Source organism: Lactuca serriola, chromosome 1, assembly GCF_051521515.1.
Source record: "Lactuca serriola cultivar US96UC23 chromosome 1, Lser_US96UC23_V15, whole genome shotgun sequence".
Classification (NCBI taxonomy): domain Eukaryota; kingdom Viridiplantae; phylum Streptophyta; class Magnoliopsida; order Asterales; family Asteraceae; genus Lactuca; species Lactuca serriola.
This window is the reverse complement of record NC_136408.1, coordinates 202,260,109-202,284,979: the sequence shown is the minus strand read 5'-3', so window position 1 is coordinate 202,284,979 and position 24,871 is coordinate 202,260,109.

Sequence of the window (24,871 nt, the reverse complement as noted above, 5' to 3'; positions counted from 1 at the left end):
AGAGCAGTGGGACTAGTGATGAGGAGATTCGTTGGATCGTTCATGAGGATGTGGCTGCGGCCATCAGGGCAGAGATACCAGAGATGTTCGGGTCTATTAAGACCACGTTGATTGAGACTTTTGACGAGCATTATGCTGCTCTTTCTGAGGCTGCTGTTGCAGCGGCCACCGCAGCTGTTGCAGCGGCCACCGCAGCTGTTGCAGCGGCCACCGCAGCTGTTGCTGCTGCGAGGCCGCAGGGTGATGATGCGTTGCTGTTCCGAGAGTTCAGCAACACGAAGCCACCAGAGTTTGATGGGACATAAGATCCGATTGCAGCGATGAGATTGGTGTCTGACATTGAGGGTTGTTTTTACACATGCTCATGCCCGGAGCACTTGAGGGTTCGGTGACCTAGGAGCTTGCTGCGGTGACCTAGGAGAGGTTCACCACCATGTTTCATGATGAGTACGTTCCTCCGGTGGAACGGGATCGGTTGGCACAGGAGTTTTTGACCCTCAAGCAGGGTATAGAGTCCGTTACGGTTATCACCAGGATGTTTCATGAGAGGGCGGTGTTCTGCCCTGAGCACGTGTCTTCTGAGCAGGCACGTATGAGCCGTTATTTGAGTATTTTGCAGAGAGATATTCGGGAGTTTGTGGCGAACTCCTCATACCGGGCATTTGCCGAGCTTCAGGCAAATGCCCAGAAGAGGGACATTGAGATGGAGACTCAGGCTAGGGAGGAGGCGGAGTCTCAGGGGAGGGATCGGCGACCGACACAGTCCCAGCCGGCAGCCAAGCGGGTCAAGCTTGCTGATCCCAGAGCAGGGAGCCAGAAGGGTCGTACTTGTGGAAAGTGCGGCAAGGGTCATGATGGAGTTTGCAGAGCTGGATCTTGCTACAAGTGTGACAAGGAGGGGCATATGGCCAAGGACTGCCCCAAGGGGTTTGCAGTGTGTTTTCACTACAACTAGACCGGACACCGGAAGGCAGAGTGTCCGCAGTTGCTGGGATCAGCTCAAGGAGCACCTCAGGGATCTGCCCCTGCCGCCATCAGAGCTACCGAGAGTCGGCCAGTGAAGGCCGAGGCGCCGAGGGCACGAGGGAGAGCTTTTCAGTTGACCGCGGAGGAGGTCCGCGCAGCACCCGATGTCGTGGCTGGTATGTATTCTTTCGTGTGTTTATTTTGATGTTGAGATATTATGCTTATATCATGTTATGCGTAGGTACTTTTCTTGTGAATTTTATACCTACCTTGGTGTTATTTGACTCAGGTGCGAGTCGGTTTTTTGTATCTTTGGCTTTTAGTCAGCATATTAGTGTTAGTCGTGAGGCATTGAGTCGGCCTCTAAGAGTTTCCATAGCTGACGAGAGGGTGATATATGCCACGGAGGTGATCCGTGGGTGCGTATTCGAGATTTTCGGTGTTGAGTTCCCGATTGATTTGGTTCCTATTGCGATGGGTGATGTCTGTGTCATTGTGGGCATGGACTGGTTGAGCAGATTCGGCGCGGTTATCGACTGCGAGCGGAAGCAGGTGACCATACAAAACCCTAGCGGGGGAATTCTTATGGTGTACGGCAAGGGTACACATTCTGGGTCAGCGTTTTGTTCGTCCGCTAGAGTGAGGCAGTGTCTACAGCAAGGCTGTAAGGGTTTTGTGGCGTATGTGATGGATACGCGGGTTGATTCAGAGAGGCCGAGGTCAGTTGAGGAGGTTCCGATAGTGCGAGAGTTCCCGGATGTATTTCCTGAGGAGTTGCCGGGTGTGCCTCCTGTGAGGCAAGTGGAGTTCAGTATCGATTTGGGTCCAGGGGCCGCGCCTATCACCAAGGTGCCCTATCTCCTTGCACCTCCAGAGATGCAAGAGTTATCCTCACAGCTTTAGGAGCTGCTGGGGAAGGGGTTTATTCAGCCGAGCAGCTCGCCGTGGGGAGCGCCTATCCTTTTTGTCAAAGAGATGGATGGTTCACACCGGATGTGCATTGATTACCGGGAGTTGAACAAGCTGACGGTCAAGAACTGTTACCCGTTGCCGAGGATCGACGATTTGTTCGATCAGTTACAGGGAGAATCTTGGTTCTCCAAGATCGATTTGAGGTCTGGATATCATCAGGTGAGGGTGTGAGATGAGGACATCCATAAGACAGCGTTCAGGATGCGTTATGGGCATTACGAGTTTGTGGTTATGCCTTTCGGGCTCACCAATGCCCCGACAGTGTTCATGGAACTCATGAACCGAGTGTGCAGGCCGATGTTGGATCGGTCGGTGATCGTATTCATCGACGACATTTTGGTATATTTGACATCTAGAGAGCAGCATGAGGAGCATTTGAGGGAGATCCTCGGAGTTCTGAGATTGGAGAGGCTTTATGCCAAATTCTCCAAGTGTGATTTCTGGTTGCGAGAGGTCCAGTTCCTAGGGTATCTCGTTAACCAGAAAGGGATGTTGGTTGACCCGACCAAAGTTGAGACAGTGATGAGTTGGGAGGTGCCGAGGTCACCCTCCGAGATCAGGAGTTTCTTAGGATTGGCAGGTTATTATCGAAGATTTATCAGGGATTTCTCTAAGATCGCAGTGCCACTCACCAGGTTGACCCAGAAGGGTGTCGCTTTTTCATGGGTCCCCGAGCAGCAGGCCTCCTTTGAGACGCTTCGCCAAAGGTTATGCAAAGCCCCGGTGCTAGCCCTCCCGGATAGAATGGAGAACTTTGTGGTATACGGTGATGTGTCGATCTTGGGGTTGGGAGCGGTGCTAATGCGGAGAGGGCATGTGATAGCATACGCATCGAGGTAGCTGAAGCCTCATGAGGCGAGGTATCCCCCCCATGATCTAGAGTTTGGGGTAGTGGTGTTTGCCCTCAAAATTTGGCGTCACTATCTGTATGGGGTTTGGTGTACGATATACACGGACCATAAGAGCCTGAAGTATTTGATGGATCGGCCTAATCTAAATATGCGACAGAGGAGGTGGTTGGATGTGGTCAAGGATTATGATTGTGAGATCATGTACCATCCGGGCAAGGCTAATGTCGTAGCCGATGCACTGAGTCGCAGGGCGGAGAGCGCCCCATTGTGAGATGTATGTTTGCGATTGACCGTGATGGCTCCGGTGTTGGACACCATTCGTGGAGCACAGGCTGAGGTCGTGAGGTCGGAGAACCAGAAGAGAGAGCGAGTTGTTGGGTTGGTATCGAAATTCGTTACCGATGGTCGGGGGCTTATGACATTTCAGGGGCGTATATGGGTGCCGTTTGTGGGAGGGACGCATACCATTTTGATGTAAGAGGCTCATCGGTCGAAATTCTCGACCCATCCTGGGGCCACTAAGATGTATTTAGACCTGAGGAGAGAGTATTGGTGGCCCTGTATGAAGAGGGATATTGCGTGGTTTGTTGAGAGGTGCTTAACCTGCCGTAGGGTTAAGGCCGAGCACCAGAGACCGCATGGTAAGTTGCAGCCGTTGGAGGTTCCCGAATGGAAGTCGGAACAAATTACCATGGATTTTATCACCAAATTGCCAAGGACTGCTCGGGGAGTCGATGCAATTTGGGTGATTGTGGACAGGTTGACAAAGAGCGCCCACTTCCTTGCTATAAGTGAGAGCTCTTCCACAGAGAAATTAGCAGAGATGTACGTGAGGGAAGTGGTATCACGGCATGGAGTGCCGATCTCGATTGTTTCAGATCGAGATGTGCATTTCACTTCCAGATTCTGGAAGAAGTTTCACGAGGAGTTGGGTACTAGGCTGCATTTTAGTACCACATATCACCCCCAGACTGACGGACAGAGTGAGCGGACTATTCAGACGCTCGAGGACATGCTCCGGGCATGTGTGTTGGACTTCCGGGGGAGTTGGGTCACGTATTTGCCCTTGGCAGAGTTTTCCTACAACAACAACCATCATTCGAGCATTGGTATGCCACCCTTTGAGCTGTTGTATAGGAGGAGGTGTCGGGCAGCGTTTTATGGGTAATACGGAGATTGTGTTGCAGATGACAGAGCAGATACAACGGGTCAGGCAGAGATTGTTGACCGCTCAGAGCCGCCAGAAGAGTTATGCAGATAGACGACGATCCGAGCTCGAGTTCCAAGTTGGTGATTATGTTCTCCTGAAGGTATCTCCTTGGAAAGGAGTGATTCGATTTAGGAAGAGGGGCAAGCAAGGGCCCCGGTATATTGGGCCGTTCAGAGTGATCGCGAGGGTGGGCAAGGTAGCGTATCGCTTGGAGCTACCTGCAGAATTGGAGCGGATTCATAATACCTTCCATGTGTCTCAGTTGAGGAAGTGTATAGTCGACGAGTCGGCGGTAGTGCCGTCAGAGGACATTCAGTTTGATACGAGCCTGAACTACGCAGAGAGACCAGTTGCGATTGTGGATCGGAAGATCAAGGTTCAGAGGAACAAGGAGGTGCCTCTGGTACAGGTTCAGTGGCAACATCGGAAGGGATCCGAGTTGACCTGGGAGCCAGAGCGTGAGATGTGGGAGCAACATCCGGAGCTATTTCAGGAAGGAGACTTCGAGGGCGAAGTCAGATTCCAGTGGGGGAGAATTGTAACATCCGGAATTTCAGGTATTATATTCATTCATTTTTATTTTGAGTTTTGTTGAAGACTCGGCAAATTGGTGCGTAGACTCGCCGAGTAGAGACGTGATTTCTCATCCGGATTAATGAATGGACTCGACAAGTCGCATTGGTGGACTCGGCGAGTCCGCGCTGTTTAATGAAACCCTAATTTCTTAGGTTTAGGGCCTATTTAAAGGGCCTTATGGCCGTCATTTGTGCTCACCAGTCCCCAGAGCAAAACCCTAGTAAGCTTGAGCGTTTGGAGTGAGAGAAAGAGCCACTATTGACCTTGGAAGTGTTGTCTACCAAGGGAAAGGAAGCTACAGCCAAGAGGGAGCATGAGGATTAGCTTCCTGAAGATTTGAGGTCCAGAACATCACGTTTGAGGTGCTATTTTCGAACCCTTTTCTGTTGAGGTGGTGTTCATGTTGATTTAGGGCTTATTGAGTCCTTTTGTGGCTAGATCTAGTGCTCCCTTGGTCCCTTAAGCAAGTTAGGTTCTGGATCTGGTCCCTTGGAGGTCCAGAGTGTCCCTTTGTTGAAACTTTTTATGAATCCATGGAGGTTTTGGTTTGGGATCTTTGTGCTTAAGGGTAAAACACCATTTATGAGTCATTAGGTGTGATATGAGCACCAAGACATGAACTTTACGTGATAAATAAGCTTGGAAGGATTGGATCTACGAGTTAGTGGAACAGATCTGACCTCAAAAGGTCGTTTGGGGTTGTGCATGGAATGCACTCGCCGAGTCCATTGGCAGACTCGACAAGTTGGTGCGGGTTGTTTAGGGATTTCGAACCAGGGGCTGAGTAACCGAGTTGGGTGAGTGACTCGGTGAGTCAGAAGGGACTCAGGGGAATCCCCGTAGAGACTCGGTGATTCCATGCCCGACTTTTCTTAAGCATAATTACTATGTTCAGCCCCTTATTTTCGGGTTTTTACTATGTTTTGGGGGAGGATACAATTGCTTATGTGTTGGAACTTCATAGATTTCGATAGATCTACTAAAATATGGTGATATTGGTAAACTAAAACACTCCATGCAACTTATTATGAAGACGAAAGGATTAAAAACATGTTAAGGATATTTGAAACAAAGTAAAATCATGTAAAGGGACAAAAATTGACAAAGTAAACAAAAAATGAGGTTCTTATGTACCTCACGATTTTAAGAGGGCCAAAACGGGTCCTTTTTAAATAAAAATGGACTTTTGTGAAGTTCATAGTTTTAAAAGGACCAAAAGTGTACATTTTCACAAAATGGGACTCAAATTGGGCCTTCACGGTTTCATAAGCTAAATTTGTAAATTTTTGACTCTTGTGGATTTAGTTGTAAGTTTAAACAAATTTGAGCCAAAAATGTTAATTTTCGGTTAAAAGGGCTAGAAATGCCAATTTTATTAACTTGGGCCGAAAAGGTAATTTATACACATTTGGGCCGAAAATTTCAATTTTCATAAAAATTGGGCCGAAAGTGTTATTTCTAATAAAAGTGGGCTAAAAATGTCATTTTACTTGAAATAAGCCCTTAACTGTAAAGTTTTGGGTCTTAAGGGACCTAAAGTGTCATTTTTACCAAAAATGCGTCTAAATTGTAAAATTTTGGTTTTATGGACCAAAAATGTCATTCTTACAAAAATGTGCCTTTTGCGCCATTTTGGTAAACAATTGAGCTTAAACAACCAACGTAATAACCAATGGACTAAATACGTGATTTACACTTTTAATCGGGCCTAGAATATACGTTACATGTGTTTTTGGCCTTTTTAGTCCATTTACATGCTTGTTGGGCCTGGAATATACATTACATGTTTATTGGGCCTTTGTAGTCCATTTATATGCTTTTGGGGCCTGGAATATACATTACATGTTTATTGGGCCTTTGTAGTCCATTTACATGCTTGTTAGGCCTGGAATATACTTTACATGTTTATTGGGCCTTAATGGTCCATTTACATGCTTATTGGGCTAGGAATATGCACTACATGTTTATTTGGGACTTTTGGTCCGTTTACGTACTCGTTGGGCCTTGTAACCTTAAAACAATATCACAAACATCAATTAGTACACTAAACAGTGTGATACAATATTCGTGTAAACATAGTTAAGGTTCTTGTGAGACACGTTCTTTCATTCGTATCTATCTAGTGTACAACATTTACTCCTGTAGTAATAACCAGAGTCTCCTAGAGGCAGAGCGAGAGTTTGTGTATAGATCTATACGGGGTTGACAGCCCCACACCTGAGTTGTTCGCTATAGCAAGACTAGGCCAGTCTAGGGTGACAAATGTCTTACCTTAAACAAGTCGACGTTTGAAAAACGCCATTACAGGCAGATCTGACATATCAAGCATGGTTATAACGACTCACAAAGAAATTAACTCCACTCTAAAAATTTATGGAATTCATAAACGATTCAACAATCACAATTCTATACAAACATCAACTTACAGTCTTTGGGTTTAATATGTAACGACGTAAATTTTCAAAACAATTTTTCATTTTTCAAAGACAACATGTCTCATAAAGTAATCTCAAAATTAAAAATGTATCACATGTTATCACAATAAAACATATCCCAGGATCTCGAATACATAAAACTCCATCAGTGTGTACAAATCATGCTGGCGCCTTCCCGCGATCCTCGCTAGTACCTGAAACACATATCACATAACACGATAAGCATAAATGCTTAGTGAATTCCCCAAAATACCACATACAACGCATACGCTACTCAAGGCTATAAGTCGATACAACCCTCCGGTCGATGTGTCTCAGCGGGACCCTCCAGTCCCGTAGCTCATTGGACCCTCCAGTCGGGTTTAGCTCGTTGGACCCTTCAGTCTAGTCTAGATTGTTGGGCCCTTCGGTCTGGTCTAATCAAGGACCCTCTGGCCTCGTAAGTCATTGGACACTCCGTTCCGGTCTATATAACACACAACATACACGTAAGACAATGCACATAATCTCAATCATACACATAACACATAAGACCCTCTGGTCTGCACATATATACCACTCTAGGTAATGTATAGTGAGAAGACTCACCTCAGGTAATGTTGGAAAGTCTCTAACTCGAATCACTGATCTAGCCTCCGCCTAATCACATAAGCACTTATCTCTAACTAATACGACTCTCAAAGACTAGACTAGTTCCTCCCTATGTTCTCTCAGAAGGGGAAAAGACCATCTTACCCCTCTAATATTCCAATGTCGAATTGTTGACCAATCCCTGAGGTCAACTAAAGTCAACTACAGTCAACGGTCAAACTTTGACCAAACTCGTCAAGTGCACTCGCGTGACTCAGCGAGTCCCTGCGTGTCCTCTGAATCCTCATAAAGCCTCACTCGACTCGTCGAGTTAACCTTTCACTCGACGGCTTACCACTGGACACGAATCGTGGGGCAACCCGACTCGACTCGTCAAGTCCCCTCATGGAGTCGGTGAGTTCCTTCCCTGGCAATACTCATATGACCTTATGTGGTCATATTTGTTTCTCTAACCTATAGTCTGACTTCCCAATGCTCAATTATCACATAAAGGTCCAATGTTTACATTCATGCAATACATATAAGGCTTTTTTTTGGTGAAATAGCTTCTAAAATGGCAACCTAGGCTCATATCTTCAAGGGAACAGAATAAAGCAGAATGGTTGGGACTCTCTGGACCTCTTAAGGTCCACATCTAAAACTTATTCCACCTTGGAACCTTATATGCTTCCAATCCAAGCTATACAAGGGATAAGAAAACCCTAGATCCAAGTAGTCCACCATATACACGAGAATGATTATAGATTTGTACCTCTAGTAGCACCTTCTAATTGAATGGAAGCAAATCAGAGCTCCTTAACCTGCCTAGCTTTCCCTCCTTCCTTCTTTTATTGCAAAAATCACGCTAAAGATGATGAAAATGGCTTCCTCTCTCACTCACTATGCTATTAGGTTCTCTGGTTCTCTCAAGGGTGACAGTGGCCGCCAAAGAAGGCCATCAGCACCCTTAAATAGGGCACAGACCCAAAGATTTAGGGTTTCTTTCCTCTGCGCAGACTCAGCGAGTCGACCCACCGACTCGTCGAGTCCATTCATTAAATCCAGTTAGCAAATCACGATCCTACTCGCCGAGTCAAGGCATTAACTCGTCGAGTCCCTCCTCTTAAATCAAAATAAATAATTAAAATATGATACCTAGAAATTCGGATATTACAGTTCTCCTCCACTAGAATTAGACTTCACCCTCGAAGTCTCGCTCTGCAAACAACTCTGGATGTTGCTTCCATATCTCCATCTCCAGCTTCCAAGTCAGCTCGGACCCTCTCCGATGTTGCCCTTGGACCTGAACCAGGGGCACCTCCTTGTTCCTCAGAACCTTGATCTTCCGATCCACAATCGCGATTGACCTCTCAACATAATTCAGGCTTTCATCCACCTGAATATCCTCTAGCGGTACTACTACCATCTCGTCAGCTATACACTTCCTCAACTGCGAGACGTGGAAGGTAACATGTATCTGGCTCAACTCCGCAGGTAGCTCCAAACGATATGCTACCTTTCCCACCCTCGCGGTCACCCTGAAAGGACCAATGTACCGAGGCCCCAGCTTGCCCCTCTTCCTGAATTGGATCACTCCATTCCAAGGAGATACCTTCAGGAGTACGAAGTCTCCTACCTACAATTCAAGCTCGGATCGTCGCCTATCTACGTAACTCTTCTGGCGACTCTGGGCTGTTAGTAACCTCTGTCTGACCTGATGTATCTGCTCAGTCGTCTGATGCACTATCTCCGTGCTACCTATTACTCGCTGCCCTACCTCTCCCCAATAGATGGGGGTCCTACACGTCCTCCCATACAACAACTCAAAGGGAGGCATACCAATACTCGAATGGTGGCTGTTGTTGTAGGAAAACTCAGCCAAGGGTAGGTATGTATCCCAACTTCCACCGAAGTCCAAAACACATGCTCGAAGCATGTCCTCGAGCATCTGAATCATCCGCTCACTCTGTCCATCCGTCTGCGGGTCATAAGCAGTACTGAAGTGCAATCTCGTACCTAACTCCTCATGGAACTTCTTCCAGACCCTGGAAGTGAAACGTATATCTCGATCTGACACAATCAAGATCGACACTCCATGTCGCGACACCACCTCTCTCACATATATCTCTGCTATCCTCTCTATAGAAGAGCTCTCACTGATAGTAAGGAAGTGAGCGCTCTTGGTCAGCCGATCCACAATCACCCAAATTGTGTGAACACCCCTCGCGTTCTTTGAGAATTTGGTGATAAAATCCATAGAAATCTATTCCCACTTCCACTGGGGAACCTCCAGTGGCTGCAGCTTACCATGCAGATGCTGGTGCTCGGCCTTAACCCGACGACAGGTGAAGCACCTCTCCACTACCCACGTGACATCCCTCTTCATACAGGGCCACCAATAATCTCTCTTCAGCTTGAAATACATCTTAGTGGCCCCGGGATGGATCGAGAATCTCGATCTATGCGCCTCCTCCATCAAAATGCTATGTGCTTCGCCCATAAACGGCACCCAAATCCGACCATGAAAGGTCATAAGCCCTCGGCTATCAGTAACAAACTCAGATACCTGCCTAATCACCCGCTCCCTTTTGCGGTTCTCTGGTCTAACTGCCTTTGCCTGGGCCTCTTGGATGATATCTAATACCAGAGTCATCAACATCATCCTCATGCATATATATTGAATCGGGGCACTCTCCGCTCTGTGGCTCAGAGCATCGGTGTCACACCCCGAAACCAATGGCGGAAACACTCTGGGGCGGAGGACGTCATGTAAAGTATCACAATCCATGTACATAGTAAGCATAGTAAACATAACCATTACATTACATAGGAAATTTACATTTGTTCGAAAAGCAAGGTAATACATATTTTATCTATACAATAATATAACAAAAGTAAAGACGAGACTTCTATACGCTCCATCTTCTCCAAAAGATTGTGGGATACCTGTCTAACGTTGACCTGAGAATACAAGCAGTTTTAGAAATATCAGCATAAAGCTAGTGAGTTCATAAGCGGGTGGTTTCTGTAAAAGAACAAGTTTCCTTTGGTTTTCTGAAAAAGTTGTGCTATCCAAGAAAATCCCATATTTTCTTATAAGAAAAGTCTAGTTATCCATTGATCATACAACCTGGTTAAGAAAAGTAAAGTGATCCCAGGAAAAACCCTTATTTTCCTAAAAGTTAGTGGTTGGTTATCGATCTGGAATGAAGTGTACAAGTATCTACCATACTTGTAGCGTTAAGAGAAGTATTCTGAAAGCCTGGTTATCCTTGTAAAGTGCATTAGTTTTAACACGTATATAAAACTCATAACTAGGAAGTAAACTAGTTACTAGGTTCATTATTACTAACAAGTAAATCTCTGTTATCTAAATTGCGAGTTCCATAACCATACGATAGACTAGATATGGCAATAAGAAGTCCAATATCATTTTATGGATTTTGTCACCCGTAGACCTGCCGGTCCCACTGTAGCTAGCAGCGAGGTGCGGGGTAGTCAGCCCCGTATAGATCTATGCACTCAAGTCACACTCTCCGTCCAGGAGATTCTGGTTACAGGGGCGGTCCTCCACTTGCGTATCTCTGTGGAGTGTTTCAAAGGACGTGTCTCCAATTTTTAAGAATAACAAATTTACAAGTAATAATGCGGAAAAATCCTGTTACAAAGGTGGTCCTCCACTCGGGTATCTCTGTGGAGTGTTACCGAGAACGAATCAAAAGTACTAAGCTAATGCTTTTAACAGTAATGATGTGGAAAAATCATTTGTGAAATATAAAATATAACATTTTATAACGAGTTTCACAAACAGTTTGAAAACTAACTCTACAAGTTAAACGGTTAGTTAAAAAGGTTTCTAGTGTTAAAAAAGCATATGGAATATGAAACATTTCAAATGAAATAATAAGTTTTAGTACAAGATTTCCTTGTACTTTTTCTTGTATTCCCCCTGAAAACATTGAAAACACGGAAAAGGGTGTAGGGGTATGAACTCACCAGATGAGAAATGTGTCGGCTAGGATGCTAAGTGTCAGTTCAGGGCTTGAACACACACGAGGTTCCTATGTAATATGAAGAGATACATAATTGTATCTAATTAGTCCTTGAACTACTAAATAAATAAGAATATACACCCTGCAGCGCGAAAACACTTCAATTCAAGTGTTAGGAGTGGTCCGGGTTGCATCTAAGGAGGTGTATGGCCTAGATATGGAGTTTGCTACCCATTCAATTCAAAGTTCAAAGAAAAAGGTGATTTTAAGGGAATCTCATCAAATACGAAGGGTATGAGAGAAGAGACGAACGTGGAGATAAAAGATTACAAGTCTGAGGTTGCGAAGCCAGAGAAGAAATTGAAAGGTGACTCTGGTTTCGATTGCAATTACTGTAATGGTGCGAACCATATGGCAAGTGACCGCATGTTAAGGAAGAGAGAAGATAAAAAAGAAAGATTTAAGGGCAAGGCGTATTATGAAGAGAGGCTAAAAGAAGCGGGAGCTAAGACGAAGGGATGTCTTTGGTAGCAAGAGGAAATTTCAAAGGGGATGGAACGTATCAAATCTAGTCATCTGGATCAGATGATGAGAAGATGCGATTGTATTATGTTTGCTGAGTATGAGGAGGAAAGCAAGGAAGAAGAGAAGGTAACTGACAAATTCTTCGTTACTACTGGTGCTGACAAGTCTCCAATGACTTCGAAGGTACGTACTCTTCTTGAATCCATTGAAATTCCTTTTAATTCATATGATGATACCTTGTCTGACTTTGATAATACTTTATCTTGCATTAATGACATGCTTATTTCTATTAGTAGTAATGCTGAGCAAACAAAATCTTTACTGCTACAATCTCATAAAAGATTGGAGTCGAAGTGTAGTAGAGTAGATCATTTAGAATTGGAGCTTAAAAATGTTATTTGTGATAGGAAAGATTTAAGAATAGATAATTGTATTCTGCTTAAACAAAGAAACATATATTGTAATTCAGCTAAGAGACTTTATGCTAATTTGATTGCTTAACATCATTCGCCGGATATAAGTAAAGAACAACATAGAAAACTTTTACCTTTCTTGACTTTCGAAAGAGAAAAATAGATCCGACTACCTATGACTCTGAGAAAAAGATTTCTGAATTTGACAAGGTCCCGAAAGAGTCATATGCATATGGTATTGTTAAAATAGATGAATGTTTAGATGCAAATGATCTACTTAATATTGTGAATAAGACCTTGACCAAAAACAAACAATTGAAATTTTTGCAATAGACTAAGCATTCGACATCCAACTCTCAAAACAATTTTGTTGATGTCGAAGATGATTCTGACAATGTCAGTGAACTTTAGGAGGAGGAAGTTCTTGATTGTTCTCAACTTTCTGTCATTAATGTCACTTCGATGGCTAAGGGTAAAGAAATTTGTGATGATTCTTTGCTTAAAGTTGACTCTCACCAACCCTCAACAACGAAAGTTCGTGATAGTGATCATGTGATTGTCGAAGATAGTCAAACTGCAAGTGATGATGATGAAGACATTTCGAATGAAATAACAATTCCTAGAGTGGTTGTCGATCAGGTGTATGAGGAAAAAGAAAAGTTTGATAAGGTAATGAAGGATAAAGTTCCTCATTATCTCGAATTGAACTCTATCATTTATCTAAACTTCAAATGCACAAATGATGTTGTTTTTCCTAATCAAGTGCTTGTTACCTCGGCAAATGGTGACAAAGTGAAACTGGAGGTCAACAAAATTGTTGTTGAGGACAACAAAGAAGTTTCGAAAGAAAGGTTTGGGAAGTAAATAAAGAAAAAGTAATTGATGACAAATCTTCAAATGAATCAGTTTCTCAAAACACAAAAGCTCAAATGTTTTATGAACAATTTCAAAAGATGAAGGAATTTCAATGTGTAAAGCAACGAAAAAGGTATATTGGCAAAATGTCGAGTCTCGTAAGAAACAAAAACTTTTGTTAACAAAATCATCTGAATAGAAAAAGGTTGAACAACTTAAGACTTCCTCTCAAAATAAATGTTTTGCTCAGAACAAACCCACTCAAAAACAAAATGAAATATAAAAAATTCATTCCATAGTTCAAAAGCCAAATCAAAAACCGGTTTTCAAAAACCAAGAAATGAGAATTTTGTTAAAAACCAACAACAAAGGACTTTTGTTCCTAATCAACAAAATGCAAGGTTTTCACAAAATAATATTCAAAAAAGGGTTTTCAACAAAATAAACAAAGATATTTTTATCAAGATCAAAATCAAAGAAGATTTTTAAATGGACAACAAGTTTTTAATCAAACAAATGTCAGTTATAATAAACTTTTTCAAAACCGTTATCAACCACATGCAAAACCAATGTTTCCAAAACGACAATTTGATAAGCTAGAAGTCAATGGGAAGAAAAATGAACCTTTCAAACCCACATAATCTTACTTTTCCAACCCTGTTTTGAAGCAACAAGTTAAAGCTTCGTTTGCCAAAGGGAAATCTGATGTGAAGAATATTAATCACTGGCTCGAAGGAAAAGGAAAGCCTTATCAATCTGGGAAGTTTTCTCAACATGAAATTCGGTATGCTTACGACAGCTAATTAAATGAATCCCTAACTGGTAGTTCTTCGTCAATGGAATCAAATCCCTCTATTCGAAAGTGGAAAGTTATTCCTAATGCGAAAGCTGAGTCACAACGAACTGTCGATGGTAAAGGGAAAGTCAGTATCGACTCTAAACCATTGCATGATTTTATTTCGATACATAAGTCTGTGGAAATCGACTTAATCGATGGTTTGAAATATAAAGTTCGTAAATGGGTTGTAGGATCTTCATTTCATAATGCATTCAACTCTAATAACCAAGGACCCAAAATACATTGTGGATCTAGGTTCTTTAATTGATTATAGGTGTTAAGTGACAAGCAATACGATGAACAATGGTATATTGATAGTGGTTACTCTCGTCACATGACAGGTAGAAAGGAAAATCTACGTGATTATCGAAGTTTAGAAAATGTTGGAGTGGTGAAGTTTAGGAATAACAATAAATGCAAAGCTAACAGATATGGAAAAGTAACACATGGAAAATTCACGGATAATTGAGTGGCATATGTTGAAGGTCTTCAGCACGACTTGATAAGTGTTTCACAACTTGTTGTGGGCACTGGTAATCAACTATTCTTCGATGAAGAATGAAGTGTTATTTCGAATAAAGAAACCAAAGAGATTTTGCTCAAGTCAAAAAGAAAAGGAGATATGTTCACTCTAGATATCAAGCCGATTGTTGGTGTTCCCTCTATGTGTCTACTTTCAAAAGCTTCATTTGATCTAAGTTGGTTGTGACATAGAGGATTGTCTCATTTGAATTTCAAAAATCTCAACAAATTGGTGGTAAATGATCTTGTTCAAGGCTTAGCTATTTTAAAATTTGATAACGATTTGTTATGTGTAGCATGTGAACAGGGAAATCAACATCGACAGGCTCATCTAATTACTATCGATTCGAAGATCATTGAACCTCTCGAATTACTTCACATTGATCTGTGTGGCCCTTCGACTGTTGAGACTCTCAACAAAATGAGTTACATATTGTTCATTTTTATGACTTTTCAAGGTTCACTTTGGTTTTCTTTCATCAATAGAAGTTTGAAACTACTCAAGTAATGATTGACTTCATTAAGCATATTAAACTCCGTTTGCGCAAGAAAGTGAGAAAGATCAAAATTGATAATGGCATAGAATTCAAGAATCAAGTTCTCGATTCATTTTTGATAGATCTTGGAATTGCACACAATTTTTCATCTCCTTACACACCACAACAAAATGGAGTTGTTGAACGAAGGAACAGATCACTGTGCGAAGCAGCTAGAACGATGCTTACATATGCCAATTTACCTTAATATCTATGGATCGAAGTCGTTTCTGTAACGACCGAAAAATACAACCAATTTTAAATTTTTCAAAAACAATCCGATTTCATTAAAATCACTACAAAAAGGTTTTCATTATAAATTATTTAAAGTATTCCCAGAATCACATCACGACCAAAAATATGAGGAGCGGTACGATCACGCCTTCGCCTTGCCACGGTCTCCTGAAGAACCTGAACCACAACTGTAAGCCCGAAAGCTTAGTGAGATACCCCCAAAATACCAACCACAAATACCATACACACATAACATATCCGATCACAGAAAAGCCATGCACTTCGGGTCTGCTGTGTGACTGGTCCGCCGCATCGGCCAACAGTCCACCTGGTCCACCCTCTGAGTCTATCCACATACATCGAGTCTGCAGTGTGATTGGTCCGCCCGCTCCCGGGCCTTCAATCCACCTGGTCCACTCTCTGAGTCTTCAATATGACTGGTCCGCCCACACCGGGCCTTCAATCTATCTGATCCACTCTCCGACCCTTCGGCACGTCTGGTCCGCCCTTCCGGGCCTACAGCCTATCCGGTCCGCTCGCTGGGCCTTCGGGACAACCGGTCCGCCCTGGGTATCTTGGCCTACATCACACAGCAGGACCCGCCTCAACCCAACTCCAGTCCAAACAACCATGTGCACATATACATACAATCATATAGCACATCACAGTCAACAAGCAGATCAAACAGATCACATAGCATATCCTCATCCTTACCAGGATACCGACCTAACAGGTCACTAGCATAGCATCTCCCTATCTCTCAGGATACCGATCTCAATCAGGTCTCTAACATATACCACCCTAGCTCTCAGGATGCAAACATATCATAGCAACAACATAACAACTACCCGGATCTCAATCCGATAAGGGCCGACCTTGGTGCCGTAGATCCTGTTGATATAGTGAGGATAACTCACCTCGAAACTGTCGAATGAACAGATAACCCAAGCTTCTCTGATCACTGGTACGATCTCCACCACTTGACAACCACCAAAGCACTGAACTCAAAACAATAATCAACAATTACCAAAATGCCCCTGGAAACCACAGGCCAACCCTTGGTCAAAGACAAGGTCAAAGTCAACCCTTGGCTGACTCTACTCGCCGAGTCAACCCGATGACTCGCCGAGTCCACATACTCAGAACTTCCCTAAATCCACGACCTACCTCACCGAGTCACCCCGAGACTCGCCGAGTCCAACAACTTTGAGTCCACTCGCACACAACTCACCGAGTCATCCCTTGACTCACCGATTCTCGACTCAACCAGAGAACATCGGGACTCTTCAACCTACTCGCCGAGTTGTTCTTCCAACACATCGAGTCCCAGCTCATCTTCAACCAACTCGTCGAGTACACCCATGTGACTCGCCGAGTACCACCGGTCTGAATCCATACAGAAGCACTCCAGGCCATGCAATTGATCCAAAACATAGATCTAGCTTCCTACAACCCATTCATCACGTAAAGTGGCAAACTTTACGTGAATCCTACAAGATCTAGGCTTTTTGCACTTTGGGTTAGGGTTTGGGACATGAAGGCTTCACTAAACACTCCAACACAGGGACTTTAATGCTCTCTGATTCTTCTCCATCTCAGATCTGAGGTAGCAACCTCAGATCTAACCTCTAGACTCCAATATAGCCCAAGATAAGCTTCCCTCAAACCCCAAAATGAAGAAACAAGATAACAACAACCTAAGAACGAGATATTACCTCAGAAGAACGCCATAATTGCAAGGAAACTCGAATCCAAGCAAAGCCCCTTGCTCCACACCTTCAAACTCCCAAACTTTCTTCAACAAATACTTCTCCAAGCTCCAATCCACTCAACAATGGTGCCTCTCCGTGATTTAGGGTTTCTGGGACTCAAGGGGGGGAATACAGAGGCTGGGGAGGAAACATAATACTCTTTATATAGGGCTCAACTCCGAGAATTAGGGTTTTCTCCACTCAGCGCCTACTCGCCGAGTCCATCTCATTGACTCGCCGAGTCGGCTACTTAACACGCGACCAAGTCGCGACACTACTCGCCGAGTCCATCCATGGACTCGCCGAGTCACTCTTTCCTAATTAGCACTTTTAGCCCTTCAGCCTTACTCTTGCTATTTCGGGATGTTACAATTCTCCCCCACTTAAATTAGGCTTCGTCCTCGAAGCTTACAGCAATTCAACTCCAAAGATACTGCCACAACGCGCCACTTGGCCTTAACCGGTCCAGGTCCCTCAAGGCATACCCATCGAAACTCGAACACACTGTCCCTTCCCTTACGGCGTCCTGACCACTGCCTCAAACCGGGCACCGGTTTCACCCTCTGATAACTCCACTTAACAACTGAGTACTACTCATGATACAACACTGCTCCAAATCACAACCATCACTCGACTCACATGGGTTAGGAAACTATGAACCATCAGATCCCCGATCCGAATCCCACTCTATCCATTCCATGACGACGGAAAGATCCGTTCTCAATCTCAGAGCAACTCCCACGAGTTCTCCTCTTGCAATCACATACACATGCTAAACTAGCTCTAGCACCCTCAGGTTGGGAAAACCCGCTATACTGATGATATTCACAAACATCCACCAGGATGGACCACTAATACATACCCAACACCCTGATCAGAATCACACTGAGAGCCCAAGACTCTCTCCCAGCATCCCTTCCGAGCCTCTTGGCTCTACACCTGCAGAATTCCTTCCGCGACCTCAGCAGACATCCCAAACCGAATGAGCTTCTAACTCACTGCCGCAAGCCTGCTGCTCGATAATCATCCTCGAATTACTCTAATCATAACTCTGCTCTGCCGCTTTTACTTCCGTGAACTTGCACTCCCTCTCAGAGTTACACACCTTTCTCTCTTCCTTTTCCAAGGAATCCACTTGGCCACATTGTCACTCCAACAAGTGCCACGGTGCTCGCCCAACGCTACACCACCGTTTTACCGTATCCGCTATCCATCCAGCTCACATACTCTGACTCTCATCGCAGGGACTCTCAAGTTCCTGCACTATCTCCACCAATCAAGATCACTACCCGGGGCCAGACCTTCCAATGCAATCACATTGCCACATACACAATCCATATCCTCACACTGATCCAACCATACCTGCAGAGTCTTCAGCATGACTGGACCGTCTCACCAGGCCTTCAGCCCATCTGGACCACTCTCAGAACCTTCAGCCAATCTGGACCGCTCTTAGTGCCTTCAGTTTGACTGGACCGTTCTCCGAGCCTTCGGCCTGACTGGTACGCCTACCGGCCTTTAGTCTATCCGGACCGCTCAACTAGCATTCATCATTCCGAGCTATCACTCTCGGAAATCCTCTCATGCGTACTGTTCTAGCCCTTTAAGGGTTCCGAACTCTATTTCAATTGCACATGCTCGATCCTGGCCCGCTCCCAGGCCCTCCACAATCAAATGCCCTAGGTCTGTATCCCGCCCCGCATGCCCGACACTTGCTTCTATCAGCCTATACTCTGGGCTGACAGAACACTTGCTGAATCCCAACAGCTAAGCACCCTCAAATACCCATCGATCTCCCGGAGAATTCTCCAATTCTCCCCCACTTGAAGCACTGATTAACAACCATCGGTCGCCATCACCGACCTCCCAGAACATCTCTGCACAAGGAAAACACTTACACGCGGACGGCTTCTCACAAGTATAAACAACCTTATCGAGATCTCACATCAACACCGATCAGCCCGCTCGAAAGAAAACTCAGACTGCATCTAACCACTCCTCGGAAAGCCGATGCTACCCGACCTTCAAACCCATGCCAGGTTTCCACTAAAACTCTCATGGAAGATAACCGACGAATTCCCAAAACAATAACCCATAACCAAAACCACAACCCGCAAAACGTTGAATACCGCATCGAAAACCACACGAATATACCGGCACATATAAACAATACACCACAATAATCACAAGATAACAAGACATTAAGAAAGAAACATACCTGCAGCTGCATCCGCCACTGCTCTGACCTCCTTTGCCGCCAGCTGATAAGCACGACCCTGAGCCCTTGGGGGCTCCGCTCCACCCTGACCTCCACCTGTGATCCTCAAAGTGGCCGGTGCTGGAGCCTGCACCGATCCTGCAACAAACTGTGGACAGTTGACCCTCAAATATCCAACCTGATGACAATGATAGTAGATCCTCAAATCCCGAACTAGTGCTGACTGCCGACAATCCTTCGCATAATGCCCCTCCTTTCCGCACTTGCGGCATGCACCACCGGACCTACAAACTCCGGTGTGACTCCTCCCACACTTTCCACAAGTGTGTCTGCTCAGGTCCCCCACTCTAACATCAACGGTCTTGGACCGTTTCGGCGCCGGCTGCGACTGCACCGGAGCCTGCCTCAGCTCACGTAACTGCAACTCAATCTCTAACTCACGCCGCCTAGCAGCCTCCTGCAACTCCAACAATGTCCCGCACCTCTGCGCAGACACAAACTGCCTAATGTCCCTCTTGAGCATACTCAGATATTGGGACATCTGAGCCTGCTCCAAAGCGAACTCAGGGCAAAACATCACCCTCTCAGTGAACATCTTGGTGATCTCAGTCACCGACTCCGAATCTTGCTTCAGCTCAAGGAACTCCTGAGCCAATCTCTCCCTCTCAACCTGCGGAACATAACGAGTGATGAACATTTCCCTAAACTGATCCCATGAAACCGCAGCCCTCTGCGTATCTGAATATGACCCCGTGGTCAATCTCCACCAATCGTTCGCCCCGAGCCTCAACAGGTTCAGAGCACACCTCACCCTTTGATCAGCAGGGCATGAACACGTGAAGAAACACCCCTCCACGTCTGATAACCATCTCATAGCGACGATCGGGTCCTGAACTCCATCGAAGGTGGGAGGCTTCGTATTAGCAAAGTCCCGATACTGAAAGCCCCGACCAGCTCCTCCCCCTGCCGCTGCTACAGCCGCTGTAGCTGCCGCGGCAGCCGTCTCAGTGAGAGCTGCATAGCACTCATCAAAATACTCAACCATGGCGGTCTTGATCGACCCAAACAGCTCTCGCAACTCAGCCCAAAACAACTCAGCAATCTCATCACGCAGGATCTCACGAATCCTCGCATCCAACTCGCTCGTGCTCATCTGACCGATAACCTCGGGCAGCACCGATCCACCCGGAACTCTCTCTCCAGCTCCCGATCTTGACCCGGATCCACTCTCATCATGCCTCGGAATCTCCATACTAAAAAAAAACACCACACCAAATCTCAGACTCTTCCCACAAACCTGGGATCCAACTCTCTCAATCCAACCCTAGAGATCATGGTTTCCCTGATACACGTATGGGTCCTGTGCTTTCAGTAGTACATGCCCATACTACCTTCCACACCTACCCATATTTGTATGAAGTACTACCACAACACCCTAGAGAAACATGCATAACAACGCTCAACCCTCACCACTAGAGGAACACTGAGAATCTCTCATAAGGAACCCTAGGCTACAGGCATCACAAATCAGGCAACATTATCATGAATTCCTGAAGATCCCTAGCCTAACTCTAGCATGTTGTTCTATCAAAGCTCAAAAACAAGTAACATGTATGGTATTTTGGGGTTACTTACTGGCTCCGGCTTATCGTACCTCCGCGTCCTCCCTTACTCATTTTGAAAACCATTTTAAATACTCTTTTGAAAACTCTCCTCGATTTGAGACTGGAGTCACACGAATGTTCCTCCAATTCACTCAAACCAAGGCTCTGATACCAACTTGTAACGACCGAAAAATACAACCAATTTTAAATTTTTCAAAAACAATCTGATTTCATTAAAATCACTACAAAAAGGTTTTCATTACAAATTATATAAAGTATTCCCAGAATTACATCACGACCAAAAACATGAGGAGCGGTACGATCACGCCTTCGCCTTGCCACGGTCTCCTGAAGAACCTGAAAAACATAAAGCCACAACTGTAAGCCCGAAGGCTTAGTGAGATACCCCTAAAATACCAAACACAAATACCATACACGCATAGCATGCCATAACATATCCGATCACAGAACAGCCATGCACTTCGGGTCTACTGTGTGACTGGTCCGCCGCACCGGCCTACAGTCCACCTGGTCCACCCTCTGAGTCTATCCACATACATCGAGTCTGCAGTGTGATTGGTACGCCCTCTCCGGGGCCTTCAATCCACCTGGTCCACTCTCTGAGTCTTCAGTATGACTGGTCCGCCCGCACCGGGCCTTCAGTCTATTTGGTCCACTCTCCGAGCCTTCGGCACGTCTACTCTGCCCTTCCGGGCCTACAGCCTATCCGGTCCGCTCGCTGGGCCTTCAGGACAACCGGTCCGCCCTGGGTATCTTGGCCTACAACACACAGCAGGACCCGCCTCAACCCAACTCCAGTCCAAACAACCATGTGCACATATAGATACAATCATATAGCAATTCACAGTCAACAAGGAGATCAAACAGATCACATAGCATATCATCATCCTAACCAGGATACCGACCTAACAGATCACTAGCATATCATCTCCCTATCTCTCAGGATACCGATCTCAATCAGGTCTCTAACATATACCACCCTAGCTCTCAGGATGCAAACATATCATAGCAACAACATAACAACTACCCGGATCTCAATCCGATAAAGGCCGGCCTTGGTGCCGTAGACCCTATTGATATAGTGAGGATAACTCACCTCGAAACTGCCGAATGAACAGATAACCCAAGCTGCTCTGATCACTGATACGATGTCCACCACTGGACAACCACCAAAGCACTGAACTCAAAAAAATAATCAACAATTACCAAAATGCCCCTGGAAACCACAGACCAACCCTTGGTCAAAGACAAGGTCAAAGTCAACCCCTGGCTGACTCTACTCGCCGAGTCAACCCGATGACTCGCCGAGTCCACATACTCAGAACTTCCCTAAATCCGCGACCTACCTCACCGAGTCACCCCGAGACTCGCCGAGTCCAACAACTCTGAGTCCACTCACACACAACTCACCGAGTCATCCCTTGACTCACCGATTCTCGACTCAACCAGAGAACATCGGGACTCTTCGACAAGACTCGCTGAGTCCAAGAACAGACTCGCCGAGTCTAAGGCTATCTTCAACCTACTCGCCGAGTTGTTCATACAACTCGCCGAGTTCCAGGCCATCTACATCCAACTCGCCGAGTAGTTCTTCCAACACGTCGAGTCCCAGCTCATCTTCAACCAACTCGTCGAGTACACCCATGTGACTCGCCGAGTACCACCGGTCTGAATCCATACAGAAGCACTCCAGGCCATGCAATTGATCCAAAACATAGATCTAGCTTCCTACAACCCATTCATCACGTAAAGTGGCAAACTTTACGTGAATCCTACGAGATCTAGGCTTTTTGCACTTTGGGTTAGGGTTTGGGACATGAAGGCTTCACTAAACACTCCAACACAGGGACTTTCGTGCTCTCTGATTCTTCTCCATCTTAGATCTGAGGTAGCAACCTCAGATCTAACCTCTAGACTCCAATATAGCCCAAGATAAGCTTCCCTCAAACCCCAAAATGAAGAAACAAGATAACAACAACCTAAGAACGAGATATTAGCTCAGAAGAACGCCCCAATTGCAAGGAAACTCGAATCCAAGCAAAGCCCCTTGCTCCACACCTTCAAACTCCCAAACTTTCTTCAACAAATACTTCTCCAAGCTCCAATCCACTCAACAATGGTGCCTCTCCGTGATTTAGGGTTTCTGGGACTCAAGGGGGGAATAAAGAGGTTGGGGAGGAAACATAATACTCTTTATATAGGGCTCAACTCCGAGAATTAGGGTTTTCTCCACTCAGCGCCTACTCGCCGAGTCCATCTCATTGACTCGCCGAGTCGGCTACTTAACACGCGACCAAGTCACGACTCTACTCGCCGAGTCCATCCATGGACTCGCCGAGTCACTCTTTCCCAATTAGCACTTTTAGCCCTTCAACGCTACTCTTGCTATTTCGGGATGTTACAGTTTCAACAACATGTTTCACACAAAATCGATCTTTCATTCATAGACGTTTTAATATTACTCCATATAAGATTATCAATAATCGAAAACCGAATGTGAAATTTTTTTCATGTTTCTGGTTACAGGTGCTTTATAATGAATCTCAAAGATAATCTTTTAAAATTTCAGTCCAAAGCTGATGAAGGAATATTCTTGCGATATTCACACAATTCGGTGGCATATAGAGTGTTGAATAAACGAACCTAGAAGATTAAAGAAACTTTTAATCTAACTTTTGATGACTATCATGTGAAACAAATCAAAAAGCCATTTGATCAAAATCCTATCATTTCAGAAGCAAATATTGAGTCAGAAATTAATAATTCTTTCGATTTTGATTAAGACTTAATTTTTGGTATTCCTGACAGGGTCATAGATGCAGAGATTCATGCTGAGGATAATCAGATTCCTGAAGGTTCGAAACATTCTTATGATTTGACTTTGACTCAGGAAAATGATGATGCTCATTCAACATCCAATACTCCATGACTTTCAGAAATTTTACCCCATATCCAAAATTCTTTTCAATTTCTTGGGATTTTACCATTTTTACCCCTTCTTTCCAAAGTATTTTCATTCCTAATCCTTTTCTTTGGTATTATTTATTTATAACCCTTCTAAATTATTGTTTCTTTTTCTATTCTTTTGTTTAAATTTAAAATTCAAAATATACAAAATTAATTTTGTTATTTTTCTGGTTTTAATATTTGAAGATTGGGTTTATTCTAAAAGGGATTCATTTCATCAAATCTGACGGGTTTTGAAGATTGTTGGTGATTCTTCTTAACTTTCCGGATTCTCTCCATGGTATTTGTTGAAGATTCAAGGGGGTGATGATTATTCAAGGGGGAGTTTGTATTTGGAAGATTATTTTTATTTCTCTCGCTTTGAAGACCCCATGTGCAGATGAGTCTCACAATTTAGGGGGAGAAATGCCAAGAAGATTGAAAATCGTGATCTTCATTAGTTTCAACTTCTAGGGAGATTGTTGAGTATTTGAGATATTAAAACTGATTTGACGTATTTGGTTATTTAGCGAAGCCTTTTTACGGTTAATCATTTTATAATTTCCTACAGTGCCTTTACATTGTTTTATATTAAGGTATTGATTTTATATTTATGGTATATATTTGTTGTTCCCTATAAATAATCACAAGGTTAGATTTTGAGGTAAGCTTTTTCCAGATTAGGGTTTTCTCAGTATGCTCATGTCATTATCAATATACACAAAAACCTTTATCTAATTACTTGCATATTATGGTGATTGATTCTTGATTGTTCTTGATATTCCGCATTCGCATCTCGGATTTATTCCCTAAGGCATTGGTTTTAAATTAAGGCA